The following is an 18,000-nucleotide window of genomic DNA, read 5'->3' as shown; positions in this document are numbered from 1 at the left end:
TGAGAGAATTTATCTTTAAAAGCAAGACACTTAAAGAACAATACCTGAGGTTCAACCTGGCCTAGATATGCATACCTCCAAAACACTCAACTCTGATTTAAAAAATCATTTTTAAAATGACTTATTTATTTAGGATTTATTTACTTTATGTAAGTACACTGTTGCTCTCTTCAGACACACCAGAAGAGGGTATCAGATCCCGTTATAGATGGTTGTGAGCCACTATATGGTTGCTGGGAGTTGAACTTGGGACCTCTGGAAGGGCAGTGTTCTTAACCACCGAGCCATCTCTCCAGTCCCAATTCATTCATCTTTATTTTATGCACTGGTACTTTGCCTGCATGTAGCTGTGTGAGGGTGTTGAATTCCCCTGTGCTTGAATTCCAGGCACTTGTGAGCTGCCGTGTGGGCTCTGGGACTTGAACCCAGACCCTCTGGAAGAGCAGCCAATGCTCTTGACCACTGAGTCACCTCTCCAGCACCCCTACCCTCAACTTTTTTTGAGACAGCATCTCTCCGTATAATCTTAACTGTCTTAGAACTAGTTAGGTAGACCAGGCTGCCCTCAGACTCACAGAGATCTGCCTGCCTCTGTCTTCCAAGCAATAGAACTGAAAGTTCTCATGCTCCTTGTTAGTTCAAACAAACCAAAAAGGGTCAAGAGTCAATTTTACCTATCTTGTAAGGACTGCAAGTGGTCTACCATAATTCAGATCAATTTTTCCGTTTGTAACATACAAGCTTTGTTGAGAGCTACACACCTCACTCCTAGCTGATGTAGCTACATGCTCCCTAAGGATCCCTCCCACGGAGTATAAGAGTCACATGCCCCATATGGCAACGTCTTCACAGTGAGTGAGACCTTTTCCAGACATGAACAGACACAGCTATCCCTTGCCTGTAGTTCATCAGCTTCCGGGCCTATGCCCTGAGGGCTGTTACTGACTGACCCCTGCTACTGCCTGTGGCAGAGAAGGGGCTTCCTGGTCAGCGTAAGCATGGACAAGTTGGAAGGCTCCAGAAACAGACCCTTCCCATGGCAGAAGTCCTCAACCAATAACAGATGAGGAGTTCATGGCGTTTCCTCTCCCTACCCCTCTAGAGACAACCAGGCAGGAACTTTCCCGCTTCGGGTCCCTTTACCAATTCTCTTTTCTTCTTGTCATCCTAGCCCAGTCCCTGTAGATTCGTCCTGGAACTCCCTCCTAATCTCCTAGAATTTGAACACTTGCTTCAGATTTGGTTTCTGATAAAACCAAACCCAGGATGGCTTCCCACTGTTGGACTGGCCTCAGCTGGAATGTATAGCAACATCCAAAGACGGCTGAGTGACAGGAGAAGGACCTGGGTCCCTGAGAAGCCACAAAATTAACTGGGCATCTTTGTTACAGAGTTGTTTGATTAAAAAAAAAAAAAAGAAAGAAAGAAAAAAAGAGCCCAGGGGTGGTAGCAGCACTTACCTTTAATCCTAATGCTAGGGACGCAGAGGCAGAGGGAACTCTGTGAGTTCGAGGCCAGACTGGTCTAGAGTGAGTTCCAGGATAGCTAGTGCTATACAAAGAAACCATGTCTCTCAAAAAACCAAAAAAAATTTTTTTTTATTTTTTAAAAAAGGCGCACGAATGCGTGCGTGCCTCTTTGTGAGAGTAGCATGAGAGTGGATGCTGGCTAGCATTGTGGGTGTCCGGGGCTGAACTCTGGGCCTTTGCGAGAGCAGCTAGTGCGCTTAACTGTCAAGCCATCTTTCCAGCTCCAAGCATGCTGATCTTTTCTTTTCCTTTTTTTAAAGATTTATTCATTTATTATATATAAGTACACTGTAGCTGCCTTCAGACGCACCAAAAGAGGGCATCTGATCCCATTACAGATGGTTGTGAACCACCATGTGGTTGCTGGGATTTGAACTCAGGACCTCTGGAAGAGCAGTCGGTGCTCTTAACCACTGAGCCATCTCTCCAGCCCTGTTCAACAGACTTTTAACTCACTGGACTATCCTCCCAGTTCCCTGTCTTAGTTACTTTTCTACAGCATGAATGGCACTTAGAAGTGCTTCCTGGAGCAAGGGGCCAGTTATCACGTGACTGACACGGGAGGAATGACTTCTGGACATTTTCAGTAACAGCAGCTGGGAGCTCTTATAACCAATGCACAAAGCACATAGGGACTGGTTCACTCAGAGGTCTCAAAGGTGGGGTAGGACCAGACTGATGGATCTCAGAGGTTATTAAAAAAAAGGAAGAAGTTCACAGGCTCTGACCCTCCTCGGAATGCATGCATTTTGAGAAAGGATCTGCTTTTAGAACTAAAGGAGTGCTCCAGTTATTGCAAATTATGTGGTATTCCAAGAAGAAGTTTTACAAATATTTATAATAATATATGTAGAGGAAGGTGGTGCCTCTGAACTGGTGTCTCGTCTTCCCCAGCTCTTCTCCACAGTTGGTCAGCGTTGTTAGTCTCTTCCTCACAAGATAGAGGAATTTATTTCACAAGACAGAGGGAAGTCCAATAGGATGCAAGTGTTATTGGCTTTTTGTATAACTTTTATGGTTTTTTTGTAAACATTAAGGTGTGTGTTCTTTAAAAAAAGTTTGTGTGTGTGTGTGTGTGACATGTGTGTGTGTGCAGGTGCCTGGAGAGGCCAGAAGAGAGTCTTGGATCCCCTGGAGCAGAGTAATAGGTGTGAGCCATTTTCCATGTGTGCCGGGAATCAACCTCGGGTCCTGAACAAGAGCAGAACACATTCTTAGCTGCTGAACCACCTGAATTTATCTTCTAACATTACAGATCTGGGCCAGCAAGATGGCGTGGTCCATGAATCACTTCGTACCAAATCTGACGAGCTGAGCTCAGTTCCTGGAAGCCATGTGGTAGAAGAGAACTGGCTCTTACAACTTGTTCTCTGACCCCCCACAGACATGGTGTAGCTCATGAGTGCTCGAACACACGCTCGTACACAGGCGTGCACACACACACACACACACACACACACACACACACACACACACGAATGAGAGGATGGATATAATAAAAATTTAAAACTGTATCTAGTGTCGTGTTGTGTGGATGCATTGTATTTTAGGTTATCGGCCTTCCAGTAATAGACATTATGTAGCTCCCAATGCTTTGCTACTATAGAGAATGCTAGAGTAAGTATCTTTACCTATGTGTCATTTCACATAAATGCAATCCTGTCTTCGGAATAAATTCCCAGAAATGCAATTGTCAGTGTTGACAGTTTCACATGTCAAGGGCAAATTTGTAGTTCCCTTTTCTGTGAACTGGCCTAAACGCCCATATTCCCACAGGCTATTGGTCTGTTTTTCTGCATTACCACTGCCTCCTCCTCTTCCTCTTCATCTTCCTTCCCTCCCCCTCCTTCCCCTCCTCCCCCTCCTCCTCCTTCTCCATTTCCCGTGCTGGGGATAGAACCGAGGGCCTTCACAAGACAGGCAAACACTGTCATTGTGCTACACCCTTAGCCTCTCTGCTGAACGTCTAAGAATTGTACAGATCTTGTAAACACACACACACACACACACACACCACTGTGAATGCTGGCCCCTAGTCGTGTAAGTTGTTGGATGTTGTAAAGTTGGTGGATAGGGCTCAATTACCCTACAAGGAGATGGTGCCAATTTGTACTTTGAGTGCACCTATGTCCTTGCCACTGTGCCAACATTGTATTGCTGTGGTTTTGGCTCTCTGCCCATCTGATAGGAGAGAAATAGTTTTTTCAGTGTCGTTTGATTTGACATTTGTCTCACTGTGTGTGTGAGGAAGGCTGGATGTCTTGTCTTATCAAGAGCCATTTGTATGTGGCTGCTTCAAGAAGCAGTCTGACATTCAGGTACCGCCTAATTTCTTGGTCTTTTCTCTGTCTGATTTCTGAGAGTGTTTCCTTACTCACATGCTTGCTGTACCCGGAAGTTCAACCCTTTGTGATTTAAGTTGCTGTTTTTCCTCCTGGACTGTCATTCAGCTTTGACTTTCATTCACGTTGAATGTGTCCCCCCCACCACCACGCAGAAGTTTTATGTAGCGTGAGAGGACCATCTTTTTCTTCTCTGGCTGCTGCTGAAGGTCAAGCCGCAGGTAGAAAGGCCTTCGGACTCCAAAGTTACATCGGGATTGTGCCGTGCATTTTTCTAGGGCTCTAACGGCTTCATTTTATCGCATCTAAATCTTTGATCTGTTTGGACTATTTCCTGGGCTGTAGTGGGAGGTATGGATCCAACTTTATCATTTTCCAGATGGCTGACAAGAGATATTTTTTAGCAGGGAGCTAGTCCAAAACACACCAGAGAACACTTTCTTCAGGAAAAGGTCACATGCCTTAGCAGAAGGTGTGCGAATTATAGTAAGGAGCGGTTTTCTTTAATTAGCAAGGATTCATTTGTTCAACAAATATTTTTCAAGTGCCCATGGTATGCTAGGGACTTTTCTAGATACTAAGGCTAAGAAAAAATAGATCAGTGTCCTTTCTTTTATTTTGTGCTGTATGCTTGGTTGGAGGTATAGTCTCGGTTCCTCTCCACCCCACCCCCACCCCCTGCTAGCCTGGAAGTCACTACATAGCTAAGGTGGCCTGAACTTGTGCCAATCCTGCTGTCTCAGCCTCCCAGTCATTGGAATGGAAGACACAAGCCACCATGCTGGGCTAATCCCTGCTTCTGTAGGGTGGAGACAGACAACAGATAAACAAGTGAATCCATATAGCTCACACCGGAAGCTATAGAGGAAGCTGAACAAGATGGTCAGTTCCTATAACTGGGTAGCTAGCTGAGCCAGACATAGACTCTGTGGGTCTTCGTTTGGACAAGACATCGTACATGTGCACAGGGCATGGTTTTCTCTATTCTTCAGAAGTCTGGGGTCTCAGCTGGAAGACTCTAAGGCTGAACCCTGGAGCTGTCTGAAGACTCTATCAGTCACCCATCTGGTGGTCGGTCAATGCCAGATGGGGATGGGGATGGCATCTCCCATTTTTTTAAAAATTTTGTTTATTTAATTATTTATTGTGTGTTCTGTCTGCATATATGTCTGCACACCAGAAGGTAGTGCCAGATCTCATTATAGGTGAGCCACCGGACTGGAGAGATGGCTCAGTGGTTAAGAGCCCCGACTGCTTTTCCAGAGGTCCTGAGTTCAATTCCCAGCAACCACATGGTGGCTCGCAACCATCTGTAAAGAGATCTGATGCCCTCTTCTGGTGTACTTCTATATAATAAATGAATAAATCTTTTAAAAAATATATCCTTTATAGGTGAGCCACCATGTGGTTGCTGGGACTTGAACACACACACACACACACACACACACACACACACACACACACACACACACACACACACACTCTAGCGCCCCCTGGTGCTTTGTGTGATCCGTGAGGGCATCAGTGAAATGGTAAACCTTTCTGTCTCTTGAGACAAGGTCTTACTAGTCAGCCCAGGTTGGCCTTGAGTTCATATTCCTGCCTTAGCCTAGTGCTGGGATCACAAATGTGTGCCACCACACCCAGCTTACAGATTACTGTAGTGCACCAGTCCAGGTGCCACTGCCGATGCCTTTTTTGAGTCAGGGTCTTGCTCTGTTGCTCTCTCTGGCTGGCCTGGAACTCACAGAGATCTGCCTGCCACTGGCTTTGAGTGCTAAGCACTGGGAGTAAAGGTACATTCTGAGATCTTCTGTAAGAGCTACGATACCATGTACAGCCCATACTCTAGGAAAGGAAGCTCGCCCCTTCTGAATGGGGGAATGGTTCTTGGTGAGCTTATGAGACTGTGTGTGTTGTAGTAGCCATTTTTATAAAACATAATTTGTTCTCCTTAAGGAGAAGAGGGTCTGACATAAAGTGGAAATAGTGATGGGGACTGGGTACATTTGACCTGAAGGAAATGAAGAAGCCCTGGGGCTACCTTAGGAACTCCTATTTCTGTCAGAGGGGACAGCAAAGACACAGGCCAGGAAGGCTGAGCTATAGTGTGTGGGATGAGAAGAAAGGGGAGCCATGTAGACAGATGGAAGCAGATTACTGCCATGGACAGACTTCAGTCTTCCTTCTGGATGAATCAAACTACTAACAGCCTTCACATTACCATAAGGAAATTCCCGAGACACTTAATTTACCAAGTAGAGAGGCTTTGCCAAGCCTGGTGGTTCATTGCTGCAACCTTAGCTCTTGGGAGGCTGAGGCAGTCATACAGGCTTGCCTGGGCCATATAGTCAATTTCAGGGTTGGGAGCAGGTGATGGCGCAGGTAGGCAGGGTATAGTGATTTAGGTCGTGCTCCAAGATAAGGTGGGCCCATTTAGCTGGGCCTTGGGTGGAGTGTTGTTTGGGAAGTATGACCAACACAGCAGAGCAAATAGTTCACCTCACAGCCAGAAGCTAAGAGAGAAAGAAGACCGGCAGGGTCCTACAAGTCCCCTCAGGGCACAGCTTCAAGGACCTAAGGATCTCCCACAATGTTTCATCTCATATGAAACATCCATAAATGTTTCATCTCACCATGTTGGGGACCAAGTCTTTTTCCTTTGTGAGGGAACACTGATTCAAACCAGAGCCCAAACCATGGAATGCTCTGAGCAGAGGGCTAACGTGTTCTTGTTTATGTTTTAGGGGACTTGCTCTGGATGCTGAGAGAACAGATTTGGGGGTAGGAGGCAAGGGTGGAAGTGGGGAGACCAATTAAAGAGCCTTTGCAAAAAATAAAGCGGGAACAATGGGTGCTTGGACTGGACGGATGCTGGAGGAGGTGAGAAATGGCCGGATGCTGGCTGTGTTCTAAAAATAGGACCCACTGGGTTTGCTGATGGGTTGAATATGGGTTAATGGATAGACCATACATTGTCTGGGGGTAGTTCTGGTTTATGTAACTGTGCGGTTACCCTGGTTATGAGAACAAGAACTCCAGAGCTTTGGCCTTCCACTGGAAGCTATCCTAGGAACCAAGGCAACATGAATTGAGAGAGAATGATGAGGAGGCAGGTTAGCTGAGGTCAGGAGGATTTCTGAGTTCCAGGCCAGCCTGGTCTGTTGACAGAGAGGCCTACACGGAGAGACCCTGTCTCAAAACAAAAACAAAAACAAAAACAAAAACAAGGACGAAAAATCCCTTAACTTACATAAAGTCATTTTCTTAGCTCTCCTGTTTCTAGGTAACTCCAGTTTGTGTCAAGTTGACCAAAAAAACCCAACCTGGACAAGAACATGCTTTGTCCAACGATGTCTGCTGCAACAGAGCGTGCACCTGTGCACAGAGCTACTATCTCTTCCTTTTGAATATTTTTTTCTTAAACGTGTGAGAACCCGGAACATAGTTTGCTCTTTTAAATGTGTAACGGAGGGTATAGAGATGGCTCAGCTGTTGAAAGACTCGCTGCTCTTGAAGAAGACCGGGGCTCAGTTCCCAGCATTCCCACTGGGTGGCTCGCAAAGCCACCTGGAACTCCAATTTCACAGGATCTGACACCCTCTTCCGGCCTCCAGAAGCATCAGGCACACAGATGGTGCTCCTGCCTAGGTGCAGGCACTCCACATACACATGAAAAATTTCAGATGCACTATCTTATGTGTGATTGTGAGTAAGGTAACGAACCCAGGTGATAGCACATACTTCAAGCTTGATAGAGGCGGAGGCAGGAAGATTTGAGGCCAGACTGGGTTACCTGATAAGATCCAGTCTAAAAAACAAACAACAAACAAACAAACAAACAAACCGTGTGATGATGGACACAGATGCAAAGTTTTCAGGTCCGACCCCTGAGGTCCCCAGCTGGCTCGCCTCACCTTGTGGCTCTAGATCAGTTGGCTTGGATACAGAGTCTCCTGTTCCCATTTTTGGTTTCTGTTTTTCACTTGCAGGCTGTGCTCCTCGCCCTGGCCCCTCCTTCTCCAGCCAGGGCTTTCCAGGTTATGCTGGATGTTAGCTATTCCTTGCCAGCTTATCAAGTGTACCCGAATCATGTGAATGAGGGTTTGTCCTGTGACCTTTAGACACTGTTTGAATGGCTTCCAAGGCCTTCTCTCTCTTTTTCTCTTTCTTTTGCCCTGCATAATTGCTTACTGGACAGTGCCTTCTGTACAAGCTGAGCAGAACTATAAAAGTCACCCTGTTGCCTCTGAGCTAATTCAGACTGATTCAGTATTGGCTGAGGCCCTTGCGCACACCAAACATTGTGACAGGCTCAGCCAGGCTGACGGAGGTGGACTGGTCAGCTCAGCAGTTCGTCATTTGTTGTGGGCCCACAGACGAAGCAGACAAAGGTCCTTGCCCTCTTAGCATTTACACTCTAGAGGGGATAGGCAGATAGTCAACAAGATAGACCCTTAGACTATGTAGCACGTACCCTGTGCAGTAGAGAACGCTTCAAGCAGAGGTATATGGAAAATCACAAGAGTAGGCTGCAGGGGGGTCTCGGGAGGTCTACATGACAGCATCGAGGGTGAGGACAGCGGGTTAAGCTCCCTACTGCTTCCTGCCACACTAACAGTAGCATCTCCTTCCATGGCTTATAGGATCGAATAGTGGATTAAGGCTCACCCGCTTCCTGCCACACTGACAGTAACTCCAGCATCCTTTTCCATGGCTTGCAGGGCCAAAGTGGTCCAGCTCCTGGCTGCCTGCTGAGCTCATCACCAGCTTCTCTCTAGCCTTTGCTCACTCAGCTGGAACACCACTCTTTCCTCACGCATCCTAAGTACATCCTAATCTCAGGCCCTCTTCATACCGTCTTACTGGCTTTTCTCTTTATTCTGACCTCTGGATACACAGCAAAGCTTGCTGGATGGTGATCCAGAGTAAGTCATGGCTTCTAGTGCTCCCTGCCCTGTATGGCTGTCCCCATACAAACTGTAAGGTAGCCCTGTAACTCAATTCAGCCAACGGAATACTGCAGAAGGCAATTCCAGGCGTGGTCTCCAGATGTCTCGGGAGCTCTGACTTGGGAACTGCTAGGTAAGAAGTCTAGCCACTGCCAGATGTGGCTACGCGTGCGTACAATCCCAGCACTTGGGAGGAGAGGCAGGAAGATTGTGAGTGTGAGGCCAGCCTGGTCTAGTGAGATTCTGCTTGTACACACACACACACACACACACGCACACACGCGCACACACACACGCACTCACATGGAAGTCTGCCTACCGTCCTAGAAAGTCCCCATGGACTGGCCCTGCAAACACGGAAGGCAGCAGGCAGCACAAGGGTCCCCAGTCCCAGCTGAGCTACTTACCAAACATCTCTGCCAATACCTCAGAGGTGAGTGAACCACCAATTAAGATCCAGGTGACGGGCTGGAGAGATGGCTCAGCGGTTAAGAGCACTGACTGCTCTTCCAGAGGTCCTGAGTTCAAATCCCAGCAACCACATGGTGGCTCACAACCATCTGTAACAGGGATCCGATGCCCTCTTCTGGTGTGTCTGAAGACAGCTACAGTGTATTCATATACATGAAATAAACAAAATCTTAAAAAAAAAAAAAAGAAAAAAAATAGAAAAAAAAAAAAAAAAGATCCAGGTGACACCAGCCCTCAGGTGAGCCCAGTTATTCTGTGGCATCCCGAGATGAGGAGACAGCAGGTTCTCAGACGGTTTATCAGAGAGCACACCAGGGAGTCGGCCCTCTCTGACCACGTCTCCAGATCTAGGCTTCCTCTCCACTTCCTTCCTTACCCTCCTTTTTTCCATCCTTCCCCCTCTACCTTCCCTTTCTTCCTTTTCTTCTAAAGCAAGACACAGTCTCACGTCTTGGTCTCAAACTTGCTGGGTAGGTGAAGATACTTGATTTTAGGTCATGCTGGGGGTTGAACCCAGGGCTGTACGCAGACTAGTCAAGTGTTCTCCCAACTGAGTCACGTGCCCAGCCTGTTTGGCTTTTCTTCACAGCATGTTCAATACCCTTACATCTATAGCTGTATTTGTTAACTCCCGTCTCCTTGCTGGACTGGATGCTCCCTGGGGACGGGGAGCTTAGCCCTGCTTAACCTTGCTGGAGCCCTGGACAATATGTAGTTCAAATATTTGGTGGATGAAAAAAAATGTGTAACTATCTAGTCTAAGATCCAGACAGCCGTGTGTTTAGAATGACCTTTCCCTGGGAGAGAAAACACCAGATTTCTAGTCCTCAGAGTGGACATACATTGACCTAGGGGGCACCTCCTACAACTGGCCTCAAGTTGAGAATTCACACATTTTTACTCAACTACTACAAGAAAGGCTGGCCAGAACACCGACAGGGGAACAAATAGCAACTGGTTATTTAATTTTGGGGCAATAAGGTCTTGATATGTAATACAATTTAGTTTTGAATTCACCATCCTCCTGCCTCTGCCTCCTGGGTGCAGGGGATTGTAGGCCTGTCAATATCAAAGCAAAGCACTGCTCTTGCAGAGGGGCAGGAAGCAGTACCTGAGGTAAACAGTTAGTACTGGGGAAGGACTAAGTTCCCAGGTGCCCCGGAGGAGATGCTGGGAAGGCCCTGAGCCAGCAGCTAGATTCCCAAAGCTCCCTCCAAGTCCTCTCCACACAGGCCCAGGAGAGGCCTCCTGTGCTCCCTCCACCCTCTCCAGAAGGGTAGATTTGTGTTACCACCACTGTCCACACAATTGCTATTTTGGTTTTCTTCTCTCTTCTGCCGGCCTGACATTTCCTCAGCCAGTTCCAAGCCCAGCGTACCATTTTAGCTGACGTGGGTGAGTGTTCCTCAGGGACAGCAGATGGATGGAATGACAAATAGCAGGATGGTGGGGACAGCTGAGAAATGCTTTTTCCTGTGCTAGGACTGTTGGCTGTGCACGTGCTCCTACGTAGTCTAGACACGCTGTGGGAGCAGCCGTGTGTGGCAGGGGACAGCCGGTGGGTTGGCTTGTTCTTTACTGTGAGGCATACTCATCGACGTGTTGAGGCAATAGGCAACCCATTGTATTAGTTTCAGGCTTCCCCAAAGCTGACTGAGTATAGTCATTTGTTTGGTCCCAGGCACTATTAAGGGAAGATTAAGCCACAACAGGTGGCCAATGAGTGGGTCATTGCTGTTGGCACCCTTGGGTGACTACGGAAAGAGCATGGCCCAAAGCTGGTCTGGTCTGGGTCACTGGCTTTTAGTTTTTATTGGTTGAACTTTGTCTATGTGGGCAGGAGAGATAGCTCAGCGGTTAAGAACACTGACTGAGCCGGGTGTGGTGGTACATGCCTTTAATCTCGGGAAGCAGATGGATCTCTGTGTGTCTGAGATCAACCTGGTCTGCAAAGTGAGTTGCAGGACAGACCAAAAAAACCATTGATTGATCTTCCAGGGGACCTGGGTTTGATTCCCAGTTCCCTACAGTGGCTCATAACTGTTTGTAACTACAGTTCCAGAGGATCCAACTCCTTCTGGTCTCTTTGGACATTACATGCATACATACGTACGGGCAAAACACTCATACTCGTAAAATAATGAAATAAAAATAAAAAGATGGGGGAAATGGGCCTGGAGAGATGGCTCAGTGGTTCAGAGAACTTACTGCTCTTCCAGAGGACCCAGGTTCAATTCCCAGCACCCACATGACAGTTCACAGCTGTCTAGTGCCAGAGGATCCAGTATCCTCTTCTAGCCTTCGAGGACACTAGGCACATATGTGGTATATAGACATGTAAGCAGGCAGAACTCCTGTATCAATGAAATAGAAAAGATTAAAAAGAAAATAAAGATCTGGGTGTTGTTGCACACCTGGCACTTCAGAGGCTGAGGCAGGCAGATCTCCGTGACTTCAAGACCAGCCCTGTTTACCTAACAGGCTTTAGGACAGCCAGGATGGTGTAGAGAACATAACAGACAACATAACCATATGTCTGGGGGTACTGATTCCGTGGAACTGTGGCCTTATCTGTACCCAACAGAAGCCCTTCAGTGGAAATTCTTGGGTGCATGGTAAGAGGCTGACATTTGGATTGGTGATTGTTGGTAAAGCATTGTTTTATGTAGGGATGTGTGTGGGGTGCAGCATTTGAATCAGTGGACTAAGGATGATCCACCTTTACTGTGTGTGTGTGTGTGTGTGTGTGTGTGTGTGTGTGTGTGTATGTGTGTATGTGTGTGTGTATATATATATATAGAGAGAGACAGAGACAGAGACAGAGGGAGAGAGAGAGAGAGAGAGAGAGAGAGAGAGAGAGAGAGAGAGAGGTATAAAATGTGGGGTGGGGTGGGGCTGGTGGATGTAGGGAAGCACTGTCCAGTTGTCTGGATGGCCAGCACAGAGTCAAAGGCTGAGGAAAGCAAGCTCTCTGTCTATCCTGGAGCTGGGAGCTCTGTCCTGCACCATCGCTCTAGGCTCTCTGGCCTTGGGACTGTAGGATGAGTTTCCATGGCCCTGGGTTTCAGACCCTCAGCCTCAGACTGAGTTTCCCTGGCTCTGAGGACTTTGAACTTAAGACTGAGCCACAGTTCTGCCTTGGTTCTCTGGCTCACGGATGGCATACTGTGAGCTTTCTTAACCTCCCACATCATGTGAGCCAGTTCCCCTAACCGATCCTCTCATATGTGTCTATGTGTCCCGTTGCTCTGTCACTCGAGCCAATCGTGACTAATTTCCTATGTAACTCACAAGACTGTGACGTCCAGCATCGTGTCCCTCTGATATCTCTAGTCCGGCACGTACCTTCTAAATCATTGTGTTCACAAGTGATTCATCCGCAGCCTCTCCTACGCACTGACCAGCACCAATCACATGACCCCTGGTTTGTTTGCTCCCTCCCTTGCTCCCTCCCTTGCTCCCCTTCCTTTCCCCTTCCTTCCTTCCTTCCTTCCTTCCTTCCTTCCTTCCTTCCTTCCTTCCTTCCTTCCTTCCTTCCTTCTCATCTGCATTTATGCCTGTGCACCACACACATTCCCGGTGCCCTCAAAGGCCAGAAGGGGGCATCTGATCATCTGTGACTGGAGTTACAGATGGTTGTGAGCTGCCACAGGGATGAAGGGAATTGAAGCTGAGTCCTCTGGAAGAGAAGCCAGTGCTTGAAACTCCTGAGCCTCCTCCAGCCACTTTCATTTTTCTCTTAAGATCCTGTTCTATGTAGCTTTTGGCCATGCCAATCCTTTGCTTGACTCTGAACTCAGAATGCACCCAGGTCTTTCATTCATTCATTTATTTTTGTCTTTTAAAAAAAGATTTATTTATTATATATAAGTACACTGTAGCTGCCTTCAGCCACACCAGAAGAGGGCATCGGATCCCATTACAGATAGTTGTGAGCCACCATGTGGTTGCTGGGATTTGAACTCAGGACCTCTGGAAGAGCAGTCAGTGCTCTTAACTACTGAGCCATCTCTTCAGCCCCCAAGTCTTTCGTTTATGACCACCTGTTTCCTGTGACACATTCTGTAGTTATTCAACTATATTTTATTTTTAGTTTCATTTTATTGTTTACACTTGTTTACTTATTTATTTAGGGTAGCAGGTGCACCCTGCCGCAGTTCATTCGTGGAGATCAGAGGGTGATTTTGTGGAGTCAGTATTCTCTTATCTTGTGAATGGTTCTGGAGGTTGAACCCTTCACACACTGAGCCCTCTCAGTTGCCCATTATTCAAGTTTTAGATCATGAGCACACGGACACAGACACACATACACACACAGACACACATACACAGACAGACAGACACACACACACAGACAGACACAGACACACACATGCACACAGACACAGAGACACACACACATACGCACGCTGATTATAGAATAGAAAATGACACACGCACACACACACACACACACTGATTATAGAATAGAAAACGACACACATGCACACACATACACTGATTATAGACTAAAAAACGACACATGTGCACACACACACACACTGATTATAGAATAGAAAACGACACACAGGCACACACACACTGATTATAGAATAAAAAAACGACACACAGGCACACACACACTGATTATAGAATAAAAACGACATACAGGCACACACACACACTGATTATAGAATAGAAAACGACACACGTGCACACACACACACTGATTATAGAATAAAAAACGACACATGCACACACACACACATGCTGATTATACAATAGAAAACGAAGCTTGCACGTTGGGTAGTGCATGCAGCAAACAGTGCATGTGCTGATGAAGCGGTGCATTTACCTAGCCCTGTAGACATTTCCCATGCTTGGGAGGCCTCGTACACACCTGCAACGGTGAAGGGGCAGAGGGTAGAACACAGAAACAGTGTAAAAGCACTGGCATCAGTAGAGTTCAGTGAAGATCCAGCCAGTTCCAAGAAGAAAGGAACACATCTTTTCCCAGTGCCATTCATCTTCCCGTGTTAAATAGATCTCAGCAGCGCTGAGGTCAGAGTCTTCCTAACTCAGCAGTGGGAAAACAGGTACTGAGAGATGAAGTAACCCGGCATCACGGGGCTGGGGTTTGAGCCCCTGCTTCTGCAGCTCCTGCTTTCTGTCCTCCACCATCTTGTTTCCAGATTTGGGGCAGACATAGCAGGTAAGACTGGGCTTTAGGCTCACTCACATCTTACATGGTCAAGAGGTTAATGAACAAAAGGAGGAGGGAAGGTATTCTAGGCAAAGGCACCAGCATGTGGGTTGGAAGGCCAGCTCGGTGGTTAAGAGAGCTCGCTGCTTTTGCATGGGACCCTGGTTCCCAGAACCCACGTGGCAGTTAACAACCCAGTTACCAATGGCCCCAAACTGCTGCTTATTTTTCTTTCCTTTACTCAGCCTTTTAGTATCCCATTCATTTAGTCGCAGGACTTAAAGCTTTGTTACATGAATTTTGGCCACATCACTTTTGACGTCTTACTTTCCATCAATATTTTTGTACAAATCTTTAAACATGTATCTATGGGCCAGCAGGACATCTCAGTGGGGAAAAGTGACTGTGGGCGAACTCACATAGTGGAAGGAGAGAACTGACTCCTCCATGTATACTATGTCACGCAGGTTCATACAGACACTGAACACATACATGTCAAGTGTGTCTGTGCCTCTGATTGGCACCTACCATTTAAGCACTCTTGGATACGTTCAGACTATACGATATGGAAGTCTTTGCAGCAGATAGGCTTGGGCCAATTTGGAAGGGTGTGAGCCGAGCTTCCCTGAGAACACAGCTCCTGCCTCTCCACAGCACTCTTGGCTGTGCCCTACTGGTAGTCTCCCATTTGCAGGTTAGTGGTGCTCAGTGACAGTCCACCCTGGTGGGAGCGGCAGACTCCTGCTGGTTAGGTAAACAGCCTCATACCTAATTGGTTCCTGGTCTGAGCTGTGACCCAGATGCATTCATTGAAGGAGGTCTCACCAGATTTTCAGACAAAACTTCCCTCATCTGAGACTTAGAGGAAAGGCTTCACGTCACCATGGTAGAAAAATGAGAAGTACAGCTTTTTTAAAAACAGAAAAGAGATGACAGAAAACTCATTTAGTTCCTCTTATGCCAATCAGAGAGCTGGTCCTTGTGGTGGATTCAGATGTTTGACACAGAAAGATTAGTAGTTTGAGACTAACCTGAAATACTCTATGAAACAAAACAAAAAGGTAAATAAAACCAAACCAGACCTACATTATCCACCCAGTTACCCAGAAATATCCAAGATCTGCCCATGTCTGGCTCCTGCACCATAATTGCAGTGCAATTTGGCACCACTAGATGGCACCACCATCTAAAGCGGATTTCATCCAAGCAATTCTGTATTCTTCCAAGCAGTTAGTATTTCAAATGGATTGTTCTCAACCCATAAGGTTAGCAACTTTTCTGTTAATGAGAATGTGGAAAGTCAGAAAGCACTAGACTCTGCTTGTGGGTGTTTAGGTTGATAATGCTAGTTGAAAAGAAATATTTTAATTATTTCTTTTATTTTTGAGATTATAATATATTTATAACATTTCTCCCCTTTTCCCTCCAAATATTTTCTTTCTTTCTTCCTTTCTTCCTTTCTTCCTTTCTTTCTTTCTTTCTTTCTTTCTTTCTTTCTTTCTTTCTTTCTTTCTTTCTTTCTTTCTTTCTTTCTTTCTTTCTTTTTTTTTTTGGAGCTGAGGACCAAACCCAGGGCCTTGCGCTTTCTAGGCAAGTGCTCTACCACTGAGCTAAATCCCCAACCCCCCAAATATTTTCATATGCCCCTCCTTGCTCCCTTTCAAATTCATGGCCTCTCTCTTCATTAATTATTGTTACACACACACACACACACACACACACACACGATATTGATTTGTAAATAACCTCAGTATATCTAATGTTACGGGAATGTTTTCAGGACTGTTTTGGATATCTGGCTGGTTATCTTCCCTGGGGAAGACTGTTTCTCCTACTCTCAGCGTTCCTTAGTTGCCTGTAGTTCTTTGTGGAGGGTTGAGGCCTTGTGATCTTTTCTCCCTTGGGAAGAAATGTGACAGTAATGTTCAGTTCGCTTGAGCAAAAACAGGTTTGACCACTGGAGGCTGATGACATTTGTTCCCACTGTGTGGCACTCTGCCCTAAGGGCTTACCTCACCTCATCCTCACAACGGTTCAGTAGTAGTAGTTTCCTTCAGCTCACAAATGAGAACACTGACTGGTCTAGGCTGGGAAACTCGTCCAAGGTTACAGAGCTAGGATTGGACAGAGCCATGACTAAACTCCACTTTCCACCGTTCTGCATGCGCTTTGCATGTACTGGAAAGCAAGTACAGTGTGCTCGCCGAAGCACTGTCGACCCGGTCAGAGATAACCAATACTTCATTAGTATGGCAGTAAATCACGAGTGGCACTAAAGATGTGACATGCACCTTTAATCCCAGCACTCGGGAGACAGAGGCAAACAAATCTCCGAGTTCAAGGCCAGCCTGGTTTATGCGGTGAGTTCCAGGATAGTCAGAGTTGTGTACAGAGACTGTGTTTCAAAAACAAACAAACAAAACAAAACAAAAAAATATGCATTATATACAGATGTAGTAATTCTGGATAGATCTCAAATTGCTAAGGGGTAGGCACTTATGCAGAACGCACAAGGCCCCCAGTTTAATTCCCAACACTGAGAAAAGATTTTTAAAAAAATCTAAAATTGAAATAAAAACACAGCAAAACTTTCTTATTCACAGGGACCAGGACATGTCATAAATCTATAAAAGTATATGCTAGAAAGATCCAAGCATGCTGGCTGGCGTCTGTGTCCTTGAGGAGGGAGCACACTGGACTCGCTGTTACTGTTCTTGACACTTCTCACCTATTATATAAAGACAGCTCTTAAGCAAATGGGAGAACCAACTCAGAATGTCGTTTAATATTTATCGGATGCGTCGGGAGCAGGGCAGAAAGAAGTCAGTTCTGCCCTATACTTAGGGTCGACTGCTTTAGAATGGTTTCCTGTAGGTACCAGCTCTTAGCACCTTAAGGGTTTTTTTGTTGTTGTTTGTTTTTTTTTTTTTTTCTTTTCTTTTTTTCGGAGCTGGGGACTGAATCCAGGGCCTTGCGCTTCCTAGACAAGTGCTCTACCATTGAGCTAAATCCCCCCCCCCCTTTTTTTTTCTTTTTTAAGTAGACATTTAGGTGTTCCTTGCTTCACCTTACTGTGTCTTGGGGAGGGCAGGGTAAGCTGTAATCAAATGTTAATTGCCCAGGTGGAAAACAGCAGCGGTTAGAACAAATTACCCCCTTCTAGTGCCTCTTACAGCGGGTAGGCAAATTGGTTACCTAGAAACAGTCTCACTAACCAACCCTCTTCCTGTATCTGCCAAGGTCAACACATAAAACCACAGGGTCATGTGCTGACAAGTTTCCCTACAATTTAAAATAGCTTCATAGAGGTTAATGTTCTCAGACCATCACGGGCTAATGGCTGCCATGGAGGGGTCAGGTCTGCAGTGGGGGAGAAGTGATTTTGTGCTTAATTAAGCTTGTTTTTTATTCAGTGCCTCCCCTAACGAAATGACTAAGAATGAGTAGAGTTACATCAGGTTGTTTTCATCGTGCTGGGGACCAAGTCTTTAGAGGCTGGGTAAATGCTCTACTATTGAGCTGTG

This window comes from Rattus norvegicus, chromosome 3, assembly GCF_036323735.1.
Source record: "Rattus norvegicus strain BN/NHsdMcwi chromosome 3, GRCr8, whole genome shotgun sequence".
In the NCBI taxonomy this organism is placed as follows: Eukaryota; Metazoa; Chordata; class Mammalia; order Rodentia; family Muridae; genus Rattus; species Rattus norvegicus.
This window is presented reverse-complemented; position numbering follows the sequence as displayed.